Source organism: Garra rufa, chromosome 4, assembly GCF_049309525.1.
Source record: "Garra rufa chromosome 4, GarRuf1.0, whole genome shotgun sequence".
Classification (NCBI taxonomy): Eukaryota; Metazoa; Chordata; class Actinopteri; order Cypriniformes; family Cyprinidae; genus Garra; species Garra rufa.
The window spans coordinates 14,308,505-14,322,824 of NC_133364.1; the positions used below are offsets into that span (position 1 = coordinate 14,308,505).

A 14,320-nucleotide genomic window follows, 5' to 3' on the forward strand; every position below is an offset into this window, starting at 1 on the left:
ATAAAATAAAGTAATGCATTTGTTGTCAGAAAACACCAATACAAAATAAAATAATTAATTTGTTATCAGAAAACACCAATAAAAAAAAAAGAAAGAAAATAAATTTATCATCTAAAAAACGTCAGGAAAACATAAAACAAAATTAAATTAAACAAGACAAAAAAAAAAAAAAAAAACACAAAGCAATGGATTTGTTATCTGAAAACACCAGGAAAAAATAAAATTAAATTAAATAAAATAAAATAATGCGTTTGCTGTCAGAAAATACCAATAAAAAAGAGAGAAAGAAAATAAAACAAAAATGTGTTATCTGAAAAATATCAGGAAAAAATAAATAAATAAAATAATAGTTGGAAACGTTGGTAAAAATAAAACAAAATAAATTTGTTATCTGAAAAATGTCAGGAAAAATAAATAAAATAAAGTAGTTGGGAACGTTGGGAAAAATAAAACAAAATAAATTTGTTATCTGAAAAATCTGAGAAAAATAAAATAAAATAAATAAAATAAAATAAAATAAAATAAAATAAAATAAAATAAAATAAAATAAAATAAAATAAAATAAAATAAAACATTTGTTGTCATAAAACAGCAATAAAAAATAAAATAAAAATTCAAATGTTATCAGAAAACACCAAATACAATAAAATATAATAAAATAAAAATAAAATAAAATACATTTGTTATCTGAAAAATGTCAGGAAAAATAAAATAAAATAAATGGATTTCTTATATAAAAAATGTCAGGAAAAAATAAAACAAAAACAAGACAAAACAAAACAATGGATTTGGTATCTGAAAACACCAGGAAAATATAAAATATAAAATATAAAATATGAAATATAAAATATAAAATATAAAATAAATGGATTTCTTATCTAAACAAATATCAGGACAAAACAAAACAAAATAAAATAATGGATTTGTTATCTGACAACACCAGGGGAAAAATAATAAAATAAAATAAAATGGATTTCTCATCGGAAAAACATCATGGAAATTAATAAAAATAAAATGGATTTGTTATCTGAAAAACTTCAGGGAAAAAAATAATAAATAAATAAAATAAAATAGAAGTTTTTGAATTTGATATCTGAAATTTTAGGAAAAAAAATATATATTTTGGATTTCTTATTATCTGAAAAACCTAAGCAAAGAAAAACACACACACATCAACAAATTTTGTTGTTTTTAGTTACCACGCAAAAAACTCTGGTCTACAAAAAATAAAACGCAATTTCTAATTTATTTACTAATAAAAAAATTAACCAAATAAAATTAATTTTTAAAATAATTTGCTCTGTTTTTAGTTTGCACACATAAAAAACTTCTGCAGCCAACAGAAAGAATTACTATTTCAGTTTTGAAATTTCACTTTTAACTCTATGTGTCTTATTGCTTCTTTGTAATTGTATAATTTAGAAAAACTGTTTCTGCGGAAAAGCTTCTTTTAATCATAATATTCCAGAGCATTCTTCAAATAGTAACCTACAAACAGGTAATCTCCAAGTAATCTCGATTGGATCCAAAGCAAATGTAATACTTTTCCATATATTAAACCTGCTAATCGAACTACATTTGGATAATTGTATATTTAAAAGAAATCGCTCAGAACTAAGATATGCTCAGAAAGCTACACTCAAAAAAGTCAACTAGCCACTTGTTTGATTTGCAAAATACAAATATGTCTGATTAATACGATTATAACGAGTTTACTTCTGTTAAATGATTGATTCTTGTTAGTTGTAACTAAATTAAGAAATAATCAAATGAATTAGATCAGCACTTGTTGATTCAATGAGCCCGAGTCGCTTCATATCAACAACTCTCTCTGATGAGTCACTGCGCATGCGCAGTGCTGCCGCTGCGACGGAATCACGTGGGTACAGACGGCTGGAAGCGCCAGCGGTTTGAACTGCTGCGTTTAAACGTTCTTCATCCTTGATATTGAGGGTAAGCAGGGGCGGAGCCAGACGATGTAAACATTCGGGGCTTAGCCCAAACCTAGGGGGGTCCGGGGGCATGCTCCCCCGTGTAGATTTTTTTCCCAATTACGTCAGCTAAATGCACTATTTTTCAGGCTGTTTGAGATAATAGAATGCCTAAAAATCTATACAATTTCTGGGAAAATGATGATAGTTAGGATACTCAATAAAAAAAACAAAAACAAAAAAAAATTCACCCAGTAGAGCCTACAAGAGGAAATGTTGAAGTTATTTTAAAAAAGTAATAAAAACTGAGTGAGTGTTTTAGCGCAATTTTCTCACGTCATGGGATCACAACCAGGGTTCGAAATTAACTTTTTTGATCACCAGCCAAAGTGGCTGGTAACTTTCTGAAGTTACCAACCAATCAGAATTTCCATTAGACAAAGTTTTACGTGGTGAAAATTAGGGGTGCAACGGTTTAAAAAAATTAAAAGTAAAGAAATACGAATAATCTATCTAACTAGAAGCAACAGCACAAATAAATACAATAGAGTAAAAATGCAATAAAATAAACTGATTTTTCGGGGCTATGCCTGACATTTCCTCTAAAGGTGTTTATTTTTAAACTTTTTTATTAACCAAAACATTTGTTTTGCCTTTTTATTCTTCTAATGCATGTTATAAAAAAACCTCAAACAAACAAACTTTAAATTAAAACTATATTTTTGAATTTAAAAGAAAACCCTCTGCTCAGTTCTAACTTTTTAACATAGGCTATATACAGATTTAAATCTCCTGAATTCTTTAATTCAGAGATTCTTTACAACTTCAGAGTATTTTTTAAGCATTTAAGCATTCATTACAAAACACTCACAGGACAATCATTTTGACAACTACGAAAATACTTTAAAATTTCACGCAAAAGTACTATGGATCAGAGCCCCGAAAGCATGAATAGTTTGTGAATCAATAGCGGACTTATGTTTCACGCAGCCAAGAGATGAAGTAGACACCTGTTTTCCCGCGGGGGTATAGGTTACTTTTATGCAGGTTTTTGCGGGCGTGAGTGGGGCAAAACATAAATGTGGCGGGCGGGAGCAGGACGAAACATTTCTGCGGGAGTAATATTTGCGTGCGTTCTGAGGCGCGAGTTTGCGCGCTTCGGATGAGCGCACACACAGATCTTGTCACTTCTCACTGTGCGCGGGGGTTTGCGTCTTATGGCTCTTAAATGTTGAAACTGGCAAAGCTTAAATGAGTTTATTTTAAATCCAGATAGCAATGTGTGCAGTTCAGGTATCACCTGCACACGAGCACTATCAGCACCCGGGAGACGACGGAATAATGACTGCTCATATTACAGCATGCGGCACTCGCACTAATTACTCTAAAAACCTAAAAGATTCGGGGCTTTTGACAAAACATTCGGGGCTTAAGCCCAATTAGCCACCCCCCCGCTCCGCCCCTGAGGGTAAGTACTTTATTGATATAATGTTCCAGTTTGCACTTAGTAACATGGGATAATAAGGAATTACACACTGTAGCGATGTTTCAAAGTAGGCTTATGTAAATTCCGTTGTCTTTGTCGATACAAGTTTCACCCTAACGTTAATATATCCGCTACAATTTGTGCATTTCTGTCACAATTCAATGCTAACCACGCCTATTAACTAATAACTATTAACTACATAACCTACGTTAAACCTGAAGTCTACCCCAACATTGGGAGAGGAAAGACTGCACAGTCGAACACACCATGCACTCGTTTTTCTGTTTGTAAGTTAATGTAATGCTATTTATACGCTTTACTTTTACGTAACTTGTTGTATGTTGAATCAGTATGCACTTCTCATCGCTCTTTTTAGTCTAGCTAACGTTTATAGAGCTTTTTTGTTTGTTTTTCTTGAGTTCCGAAATGTTACATATTGCTACCCAGCTTATTGAATACAGTTTGCAAACATTGTCAAGTAAAATCTATAATGCAGTCGACCATATTAAATGTCCTAACAAATTGCAGTTAAAGTTAAAGTGATTGAATAGGTATGCATGGTTTTATTTGGGAAATATAGTATATAACTTATACACTTTGTTTGTTTTGTTTTTCACAGCAGAAAAAAATATATACATCGCATAGCTGTCCCCATCCTCTTCTGGTGTGAACCTCACCTTTACATGGTAAGTAGTTTTTTTTTAAAACACTCACATACAGTAATGTATAACTAACTATCCTTGAATACTGAACTTTTCTTTCTCTTTCAGTGACGTGTATGTGGCAGTGCAGAAAGTGTTGCAAAGGAGAGTTGCAGGTACAAATTACTTAAGCATTATAAACTAAACATTGCTTTGGAAGTGGCAGTCATTATGTTTGTGTACAGTAGTCAACAATTGAAGTGGATTAAAACCTTTTTAATAAAACTGTATTAAGGTGGGATATGGGTAAGGTAAGGGACAGGTTTGGTGTTAAGGGTGGGTTTTTGACCTAAGGACAACTTTTAATTAACTTTTTTGTTGACTACTATATATTTAATTGATGCATGCACATTGAAGACATGGGCAGGACTTAAAACCCATGTGTATAGAGTTCACCTGTTACATTCTACACAGACAGTAACACGTTCAGTACTCTTAAGCTGTGTCGCCGCTGAAGTTGATTTAATCTTGTCTCCACCCTACAGGATGACACTGTACATTCCGTACCAGAGAAGCCTGTGTCATCAAGTCTCTGTGCATCTACTTGAATGAAGACCCTTGAAAAACCAGTCAAGGCATATTTGGTGAGCTGATGAGAAAATTTCAAAAGCCATTCTGTACTTGGGTCATGTTTATCCTTGTTTGCTACAACAAAAATGTGACATGAGAGAACACTTAACTTAAAATTGACCTGGACAAATTGTTCATTAATAGGAAACTACTGGTACACTTAGACAAAGTTCTTATGTGAATTGGTTGATGTACTAAACTAATAATTTTTTTATTCATAATGGTTGAGCTCTCTTGGGGCCTAATTTACAAAACTTTGTGTAAAGCCCTACTAAATATATGAATTGATCTGAAATAATAATAAGAAATAAATTAAACAGCATCAGAAAACTATACTTGCGTGCTTTTTTTTATTGGAGTGCTTTATATTCTATGGTGGTTATAATGTTTTAGCAGCCTCATTAATTTTAAATATGGATGCCAGATAAATTATAACTTTATATATATATATATATATATATATATATATATATATATATAAAAATGCACTGCAATAACACACCAGCACCCACTGTGACCTCAATAATAAACAGAAGAATTATCACTTTTCTGACAATTTTTAACTTAAAACTGAGAAATTATAACCTCTGATTCACATCAGAGCTCCTGTATTGGATTTAAGTTTACTTTACAGGTGTACATAATAAAGTGGCCAATAAGTGTATAAGCAATTCTTGTAATAATAATTTTTGTTTGTGATCTTTTATGTGTTTCGCCCCACAGGATTCAGACATCGAGTCAAAATGTACCATGGAGCAAACTGTGGCGGGAGTGTATGTCATACTGAAGGAGGGAACGCTTCCCAACAATGACCCACAGGACATTGGTGTCCTAACTGAAGGTGTGGAAGTCAGGCTTGTGCTGTTATTTGGACTGATATGCTGTTTGAATCCTGTTTTACAAACACTCAAATGGATTGGAGACTTAAAGTGCAGAAAGCAGTTTAAACTTATTTGTATGTGTATGTTTAAACTGAATAAAAAAATAAAAATGTTTAATTGTTTGCATGTTTTATGTGGTTATTCTGTAGATGTAATGTTTTGGTTCTTAGTTCTTTCACCTAAAACAAATCTAATTGAAACAACAAGATGTGTATTAATTAAAGTACCAAAACTATACATGAACAAGACATTAACTAGTAGATGTAACAAGGCAGAATTTTGTTGAATTGAAGTGCTTTTACTGACATATTTGACTAACATGATTCAAACATTTTGATTCAATTAGTTGGAAAGAAGCTACACTGACATGTTAAAACAATGTTAAATCTACAAGTTTAAATCACATTCATATAACATATTCAAACCTTTTCAAGTTTATTAGATTGGTTTAGATGCGTTTTGGGTGCTACGATTAAATCATGTTCATTGAACAATTTATTTTTTTGAGTGTAGCTATGCACACAATCAATGATCAAAACAAGCTTAGATGTATATACCACCACAGCACTTAGAGAAGAGTTTTACCAGTTTTTCAGCCCACTTTGACTGTTCCCAAGTGCCTGAACCTAATTAACAAAAGCCAAGACATAAAGTAGATTGTCTGATAGCTTCCAAGAATTTCAATAAGTCTTCTCTGCTTGAGAGCCAAGCATTGTAGTAGGCAATCACTACCTGAGGTCAACATATCAAGGACGACGAGATGAGGGTAATGTTATATTTAGGGGATCGATACCAGTTCTGAGAGTAAATATATTAAATAAAAAGCGCTTTTACAAGACTGAAGAATCCTGTAGTGCTCGTCCTAGTCCTTCAAGTCTCCGGCTGAATCGAAACAAGTGAGCTTTAGCATTACCCATTTGAGCAGATCAAAAGAAAAGAGGAGGTGAGTTCACCTGAGGTCTTGTCTTAAGACTAAACCATAGATATGGAGGATGTGACCTCTCAACTTCCATGTAAAAGCGACATCTCAATAGCACAGAAAGCACGATTAGGAGGACAGCACCACAAAGCTGCTTTTAAATGAGTTCAATCAACACCTTTGCAAACAAACACAAACGGCGAGAAAACCTCCTGAACTCCTCATTATGTTGTGTTTGAAGCACCGATTGAATTGAACCCATCTGCTGTGTAAGCACAGGCCCGTATAACAGCCCAGACACTATCGGCTACATAATGGCTCGGCTCCATTAACACGAGTCCTCCTCCGCTTTTTGAGGCTCTCTGCATGTAAAAGAGACGCGGCCGTGACCTTCTGACCCGCTCCGAGCGACGAGTTCCAGCACAAAGCGAAGGATTAACCTCTTTTATGGCACTTCTCTACGTCGATGTTGAGGATGTTCAAATCCATTATAGAGCTGTACAAGTGTGTTAAAAAACATGCCGTTTTATTACTAGAAGGTTTGAACCACCTAGAACTAACGCTAGACACAATCAATATCACAGTCAGGTATAGGGACAGGAATATTTCATATAGACTAAATGCAAACTGGGTTTACTTTTTAAATCTAATCAGTTGCAGTGTAGTTTACAATATAACTTTACAGTACGGTGCATCTACGAAATTATAATACACTTTTAACTGCAATCTATTTTCTGTATTTGGATTGAATCTGAATCGAGAGAGCAAACAGGAAGCAGAACTGCATTGTAGGAAATAGAATTACAATGGAATGAAATTCAAATAACTGTCGTTTTAATTAGAAAATTAAATTTAGCCAAATTAAGTCTTAAATATAGTGTAAAAAAAAACAGTGTTACAAAGTTACACTTGAAGAAAGCACAGATAGGTCAATAGAACCACAGAACGATAGACAAAATGACAGATAGACTGAAAGAAAGACAGACAGAATGAGAGACATAATGAAACATAGATAGAACAATAGATAGAACGATAGATAGAATGACAGACAGATAGAATGAAAGACAGAGACTAAATGAGAGAAAGAATGAAAGATAGAACAATAGAATGATAGAATGAATTACACAATGAACAATAGATAGATAAATAGATGGATAGATAGAGACAGTTAGAGACAGAATGAAAGAGAACGATAGACAGAACGAAACAGAACAAAATAGAACGATAGACAGAACAATAGAATGAACGAAAGAGAACAAAATAGAACGATAGACAGAACAATAGAATGAACGAAAGAGAACAAAAGAGAATGATAGATAGAACGATAGAAAGAATGATAGAATGAGCATTAGAATGAACAACAGAATAAACGAACGATAGACTGAAAGACAGAAGGAAAGACAGAAAGAAAGAGAACAATAGAATGATAGAATAGAACAATACAGAGAATGACAGAATCATAGAAAAATAGAAAAATACAGAGAACGACAGAATGATAGAACGACAGAACAATACAGAGGACGATAGAATGATAGAATATAACAATACAGAGAATGATAGAATTGAACAATACAGAGAATGATAGAATGATAGAACGATAGAACAATACAGAATGATAGAACAATACAGAGAATGATAGAACAATAGAGCAATACAGAGAACGACAGGATAGAGCGATAGAACAATACCGAGAACGATAGAATGATAGAATAGAACAATAAAGAGAATGACAGAATGATAGAATGATAGAACAATACAGAGAATGATAGAGCAATACAGAGAATGATAGAACGATAGAACAATAAAGAGAATTACAGAATGATAGAACAATACAGAGAACGATAGAATGATAGAACAATACAGAGAACGACAGAATGATAGAACAATACAGAGAATGATAGAATGATAGAACGATAGAACAATACAGAGAACGGCAGAATGATAGAATGATAGAACAATACAGAGAATGATAGAATGATAGAACGATAGAACAATACAGAGAACGATAGAATGATAGAACAATACAGAGAATGATAGAACGATAGAACAATACCGAGAACAGAATGATAGAATAGAACAATACAGAGAACGACAGAATGATAGAACAATACAGAGAACGATAGAATGATAGAACAAAACAGAGAATGATAGAACGATAGAACAATACCGAGAACAGAATGATAGAATAGAACAATACAGAGAACGACAGAATGATAGAACAATACAGAGAATGATAGAACGATAGAACAATACCGAGAAAAGAATGATAGAATAGAACAATACAGAGAACGACAGAATGATAGAACAATACAGAGAACGACAGAATGATAGAACAATACAGAGAACGATAGAATGATAGAACAAAACAGAGAACAATAGAATGATAGAACTATACAGAGAATGACAGAACAATACAGAGAACGATAGAACAATAAAGAGAATGATAGAATGATAGAACAATACAGAGAACGATATATAGATAGACAGACAAATATCGGTTTTCAAACTGTCACTTTCAATTCACTTTTACCACTTAAAATAACTGGTTTTAGTTCTTAATGTATTATTTTACATATTAATGTGACTAAATGTTATAGAATTTGAATAATGCCCAAAACATGAAAATAATTATCTGCTTATTGACTTGACTTCTCTGTCTGACGCTCGACAAATTGACCAGAATGTCCATCTGTAGTCAGGAAGACCACAGGGAGGAGAAGAAGTGTCGAGAGGAGAGAGACACGACGTGAATCTTCTCGGCAGCTGCAGTAAATGGCGTTTAATAATAGGAATGATTTTATCCTCCCTCCCAACAGTCCTGCTCCACGTCTTAAGTAGCCACCATGATCCACACACAGCCAGCCTCGCCATCCATCATCCTCCAGCCCAATAAGTGACAACAATTTCCTCCCGAGTCCCCGTTAGAGGCGGTACTCCTGATTATCTGCACTCTCCGAGAATGGAGCTCTTCTGCCGTGCCACTTAAGATCATCATACAATTACGCGCCCCCCGTGCGTCCTCGCTTTCCGAGAGCCGAGAGGCAGAATCGATGGGGGGACAATAGGAAACACAGTGATCAGGGCCTGAGAGGATGAGATCAGATCAAGGGCGTCTTTGAACATGCTGATTGAGATGTCAGCACTCGGCAGTTCCGAGGGAAATTAGAGGATATCTCTGTGATAACTGGGTGGAGAAAATTCACGGTGCGACACAAAGTCCTGTGGTTTGCTGCACCACAAAAACAGCGAGAAAATACCTTGCATCTACTCGAAAGGCCGGCATCTTGTGCATCTCTGGCAATCCGGTGTTAGGTGATCTTATAACAAGTGGTCAGTGCTCAAAACAGGTATAAAATGTGGTCCAATCATACATGAATGTGACCACACTGCATTGGTAGTAAAAATATTAATGCATTTTACTGACTAATTTAGAGCTGTCAAGATTCCTTGATTCAATTTGAGTAACCGGCAAAATACTGTAAGTGGTGGATTCCACCGACAAGAATCCAAGAAACGCATTATTAGACCAATTTCCTATTTTTTTTTTTCAGATTCAACTGAATAAGTATATGCAATGCAGGTTTAATATATGTGCTTTAATTATGTATATGCGTCTCAGAGTGGCTCTGTTCACAGTAAATGCTGCTCCACACAAACAATTATCATTTCCATTGGAGAAGTGTTGCAAATATCATCTCTGCATATTGCTATGAATTTGGGTTTATTATAACGTTCATCTGGGAATGTAATTTCATCAGAATTGTAAGGTAAACCATATATAAACCTTGCAAACACAAGAGAATACATCAGTATCTTTCTTAATATGCTAATTGTTCGTCACAATTTCAAAATAAAAGCGCAAACCCTTACTCTGAGTTTACACGTTTTCAAGAAATATATTTAAGTAATTCCATATATTCAAGAAATTACATGTCTATAGCATTTCTGTCATAAATAAATGAGCAAATATTAAATATTAGGTGGACATTTGAATTAAATTTTGTTTAGTCAATATTAAACAAGGATTAGATTGCACCGTAAAGTGTAAAAACAATCGCTGTTGGTGCCACCTGCAGTCATTTGTTATAATTAGTGGTGGGCATAGATACATTTTTTTGATCTAGATTAATCTCACTGTAATCTTGGAATTAATCTAGATTAAAATGGCTAATTTGAATTCTGACAAGGGCATTCAGAATATGTGTGCTACCCAAATAATCACTAAAAGTAAGTCTTTGAGAACGGGTTTCTCAAGCCAGGTTGGCGCATTAGACCAGGGGCTCATCTCCTGTTTCCAAAATGCATCACAAACTGCTTGACAATTGCATTTACAACACAATTAACTATACAAACTTGTGTAACCAACTATTCCTACACTGCTTCTGCGTAAAAGGCTGAGCGACGTGCGAGTTGCAGTTAAATACACAGATGCGCACGGGCATGGATATCTGCGTGCATAGTCTTCGGTTAAACTGCGTTGCTTTTAGAAGCGTCAATTCAGTTGTTGCATATAGTTTAATGTCTTTATTTCGGGATTATCAAAGTAAATTATAACTCACGCACGTGCTCCAGTAAAAAGGGTCTAGCAAAGCCCGTGCCCTGAAGCAAACCCGGAGGCTTAATAGCTGCTTCCATGTTAGCATGTCACATTTGATGTGGTAATTTCACAGTAGGCATACACACAGGTTCGAAGACTCGTTCTCGCCCCCTACAGTGCAATTCGGCTAGGTATACATCCGCGCTAAAATATCAAGGTGAAAGTCATCATAGCTTGCGTAGTATAGACCCTGCTCCCAACCCAAATTTGAGAATAGATTAACGGCGATATTTTTTTATCGCCCCGATAAGAGTCTCATGTTAACGCAGCACGTTAACGCCGATAACGGCCCACCACTAGTTATAATGCATATTGTACATTAGTTTTATTGTTTATAATACATGATGTATTTTAAGTTTTGTTCAATAAAACCATATGATTACTTGCTTTTGATACTTTACTTGAACTAATTACTATTGCCTCATTGCTATTATATACGTATTTTAAGTCATTTTAAAGGCTGTTGTTCGCTTAGTTCTATTTTATTACGACAAAAAAAGAATAAAAAGTATTTCATTACTCAATTAATCATCTGAATAATCGACCAATTACTCGATTAATCGTCAGAAATCAACATCCACTGCACTAAAAGTTTTTAAAACTTTTTTGTTTGGTTTTGAAAGAAAGCAACTATCCATAAAAAAGTGTAAAAAAAATATACTGCACACTACTGTTCAAAAGTTTGGGATCGGTAAGATTTTAAGCTTTTTTTTTTTTTTAATAAGTCATTTATTATTACCAAGGCTGCATTTAATCAAAAATAAAGTAAAAACAGTAATATTGTATATATAACAATTTTAAATAACCATTTAAATATATTTTAAATGTTATTTATTCCTGGACAGAGCTGAATTGTCAGCAGCCATTACTCCAGAAATTGTACTAATATGCTAATATGGTTCACAAAAAGACATTTTTATATTATTACCAATGTTAAAAGCAGTCTAGCTGCTTAATATTTTTTAATACATATTTTTTAAGAAACAGTTCAAGTCTTTCTTTCTTCTGACGTAAAGAAATTATGTATTTTAAGGAAAACGTTTCAGGATTCGTTTCAATGGTGCCCGCGAGTTTTAACTTCCAAAATGCAGTTTCAATGCAACTTCAAAGGGCTCTAATTGAAGAAGGGTCTTATCTTATATAAAAAAAATAATAATAATACAATTTATATACTTTTTAACCTCAAATGCTTGTCTTGTCTAGCTCTGTGTGTACTCTGTGTATTCCAATTCAAGACAGTTGGGGTAGGTCGAAAAACTCCCATCTCATTTTCTTCACCAACTTCAAAATCGCCCTACATTGATAATAATTAAGACCCTTCTTCCTCTGCTGGGATCATTTAAAGCCCTTTGAAGCTGCATTTAAACTGCATTATGGAAGTGCAAACTTGCAGGCACCATTGAAGTCCATTATATGGAGAGGAATCCTGAAAGATTCCTAATCAAAGGACATGCTTATAAAACCAGGAGCAAAATCATGATCAAATCACCTAAAACGGATGCACAAAGACACATAAAGAGGGCCAGCAAACAAACAGGATTGTCATTTTGCATATGATGAAACTATTGAATGAAAACCATGACAGGTGGGCGCTAGCTGAGGAATGTTCTTATAAAGAATAAATATAAAGACATAATTATCGTCATAGCAAGAATGACATTGTGTTTGTCTTCTTTCATGTCGGAAACTACATTTAATAAGTAGGAGTGACATAAAAGCCTAATTAAGATGGACTCGAGCAGCTTGATAAAGGAATGCCATGTAATTTTCGCTGGTTCTTAAGCATGTTCTAGTTCATTTCGCACCCTGTTACACTAATTAACGGCTGAGACCACGACCGCATGAAATTACAGCCAACAAAATCGGCGGCTTAACAAAAGGGATTTTGACAGTTCTTGGACAGTCTGAAGGCAGGTGCGAGCACGACATCAAACAATAATTACGTCTGTCATTGAGAGACTCGGTACGCGGTGTGCACAGACTCCTCCAAAGCGCCCGAATACGGATGGAGAATTCAAGCATGAAAACCGTAACCCGGTGGTGACAGCTTTCTGTTATCACGCCATCAAAATGATTCCAAAAATCCTTCTTTAAAGTAAATCCACATAGTGCGATCAACAAAATGTGAAGTTGTAGAGTGATTTGACAGCCGAGCAGAAGACTGTGAAGTAGACTGGCCTGTGTCAGAAGATACTGATGCATAACCAAAACGCTTTACATTCCCATCAACGACTGCATTTCAATGCTGCTGTCGATCCCGTAATCTCTTCACCAAAACAGATGGTTTAAACTTTAAATACACACGCACACACAAAAAACATCCGCTGACCAATCCATGTCATTTACTTGAAAATTCAATGGCTGAGGTACCCTGACATTTAATGAGATTTGAAGGAAACTTTGCACGTCAATTGCAATAAGTGGTTGAGGAGTCCATTAAACAGCACAAAATCGAAATATCTTTAGGCAAAGTGTCATTTACGCACTACTGCCATCCCCAAATGGATAAATAAAGTATAAATATATAATACATTTTAGTAATACAGATTTTGTACATCTACAAAACAAAAACCAGCTATGAAATGATTTTTCTTGTCAGCTAGGGAAGCGCCAATCTAATAATTAATTCCCATAGCAATAAGATGATTATATCTGATAACCAATAAAACATAAAACACTTAAAATTACAACTCTAAATGCAACAAGTGAATATGAAAAGTTGATATTAATTTTTGACATTTATTAAAGAGTACATTTAACACTGTTAAATTATTAGGTATTATATTATCGGTCAACATACACATATGTTGACCGATAAAAAAAAAAAGATCGGTTATCGGTCAACATTGGCCAAGAACAGATAACCAAATAAAACCAATAAATACATTTTAAGTATTTTTGAGATTTGCTAAAGATTAAAATGATAAAGTGTTATTGAATTATTAGCATTTTTACACAAATATTACTTTAAGTAAGAACTAGATCATACTAAAAGAGATCTTCATTTAAATGTAGTCTAAATGAGTATGCGCAATTAAATGTCCAATATTGTGCAATAACCATTAAATAAAAAATAAATAAATATCGGCCAAAAAAATAAAAATAAAAAGTGATATATATATATATATATATATATATATATATATATATATATATATATATATATATATATATATATATATATAAAATACTTCTACAAAATAAATCTAAATCTAAATGTAGTGTAAATGAGCAT

The 14,320-nt window shown here is 33.7% G+C and overlaps 1 protein-coding gene and 1 long non-coding RNA gene across 2 annotated transcripts in view; one reads left to right on the forward strand and one right to left on the reverse strand.

Moving 5' to 3' along the window:
• The window catches only part of arhgef39 (Rho guanine nucleotide exchange factor (GEF) 39), a 49,683-nt gene that overhangs the window by 31,701 nt on the left and 3,662 nt on the right, over positions 1-14,320 (reverse strand). The window lies entirely within an intron of this gene.
• LOC141333664 (uncharacterized) lies at positions 3,403-5,617 on the forward strand. Its single transcript, XR_012355411.1, has 4 exons — positions 3,403-4,103; positions 4,188-4,234; positions 4,604-4,702; positions 5,412-5,617. It is a non-coding gene; the product is annotated as an uncharacterized lncRNA (long non-coding RNA).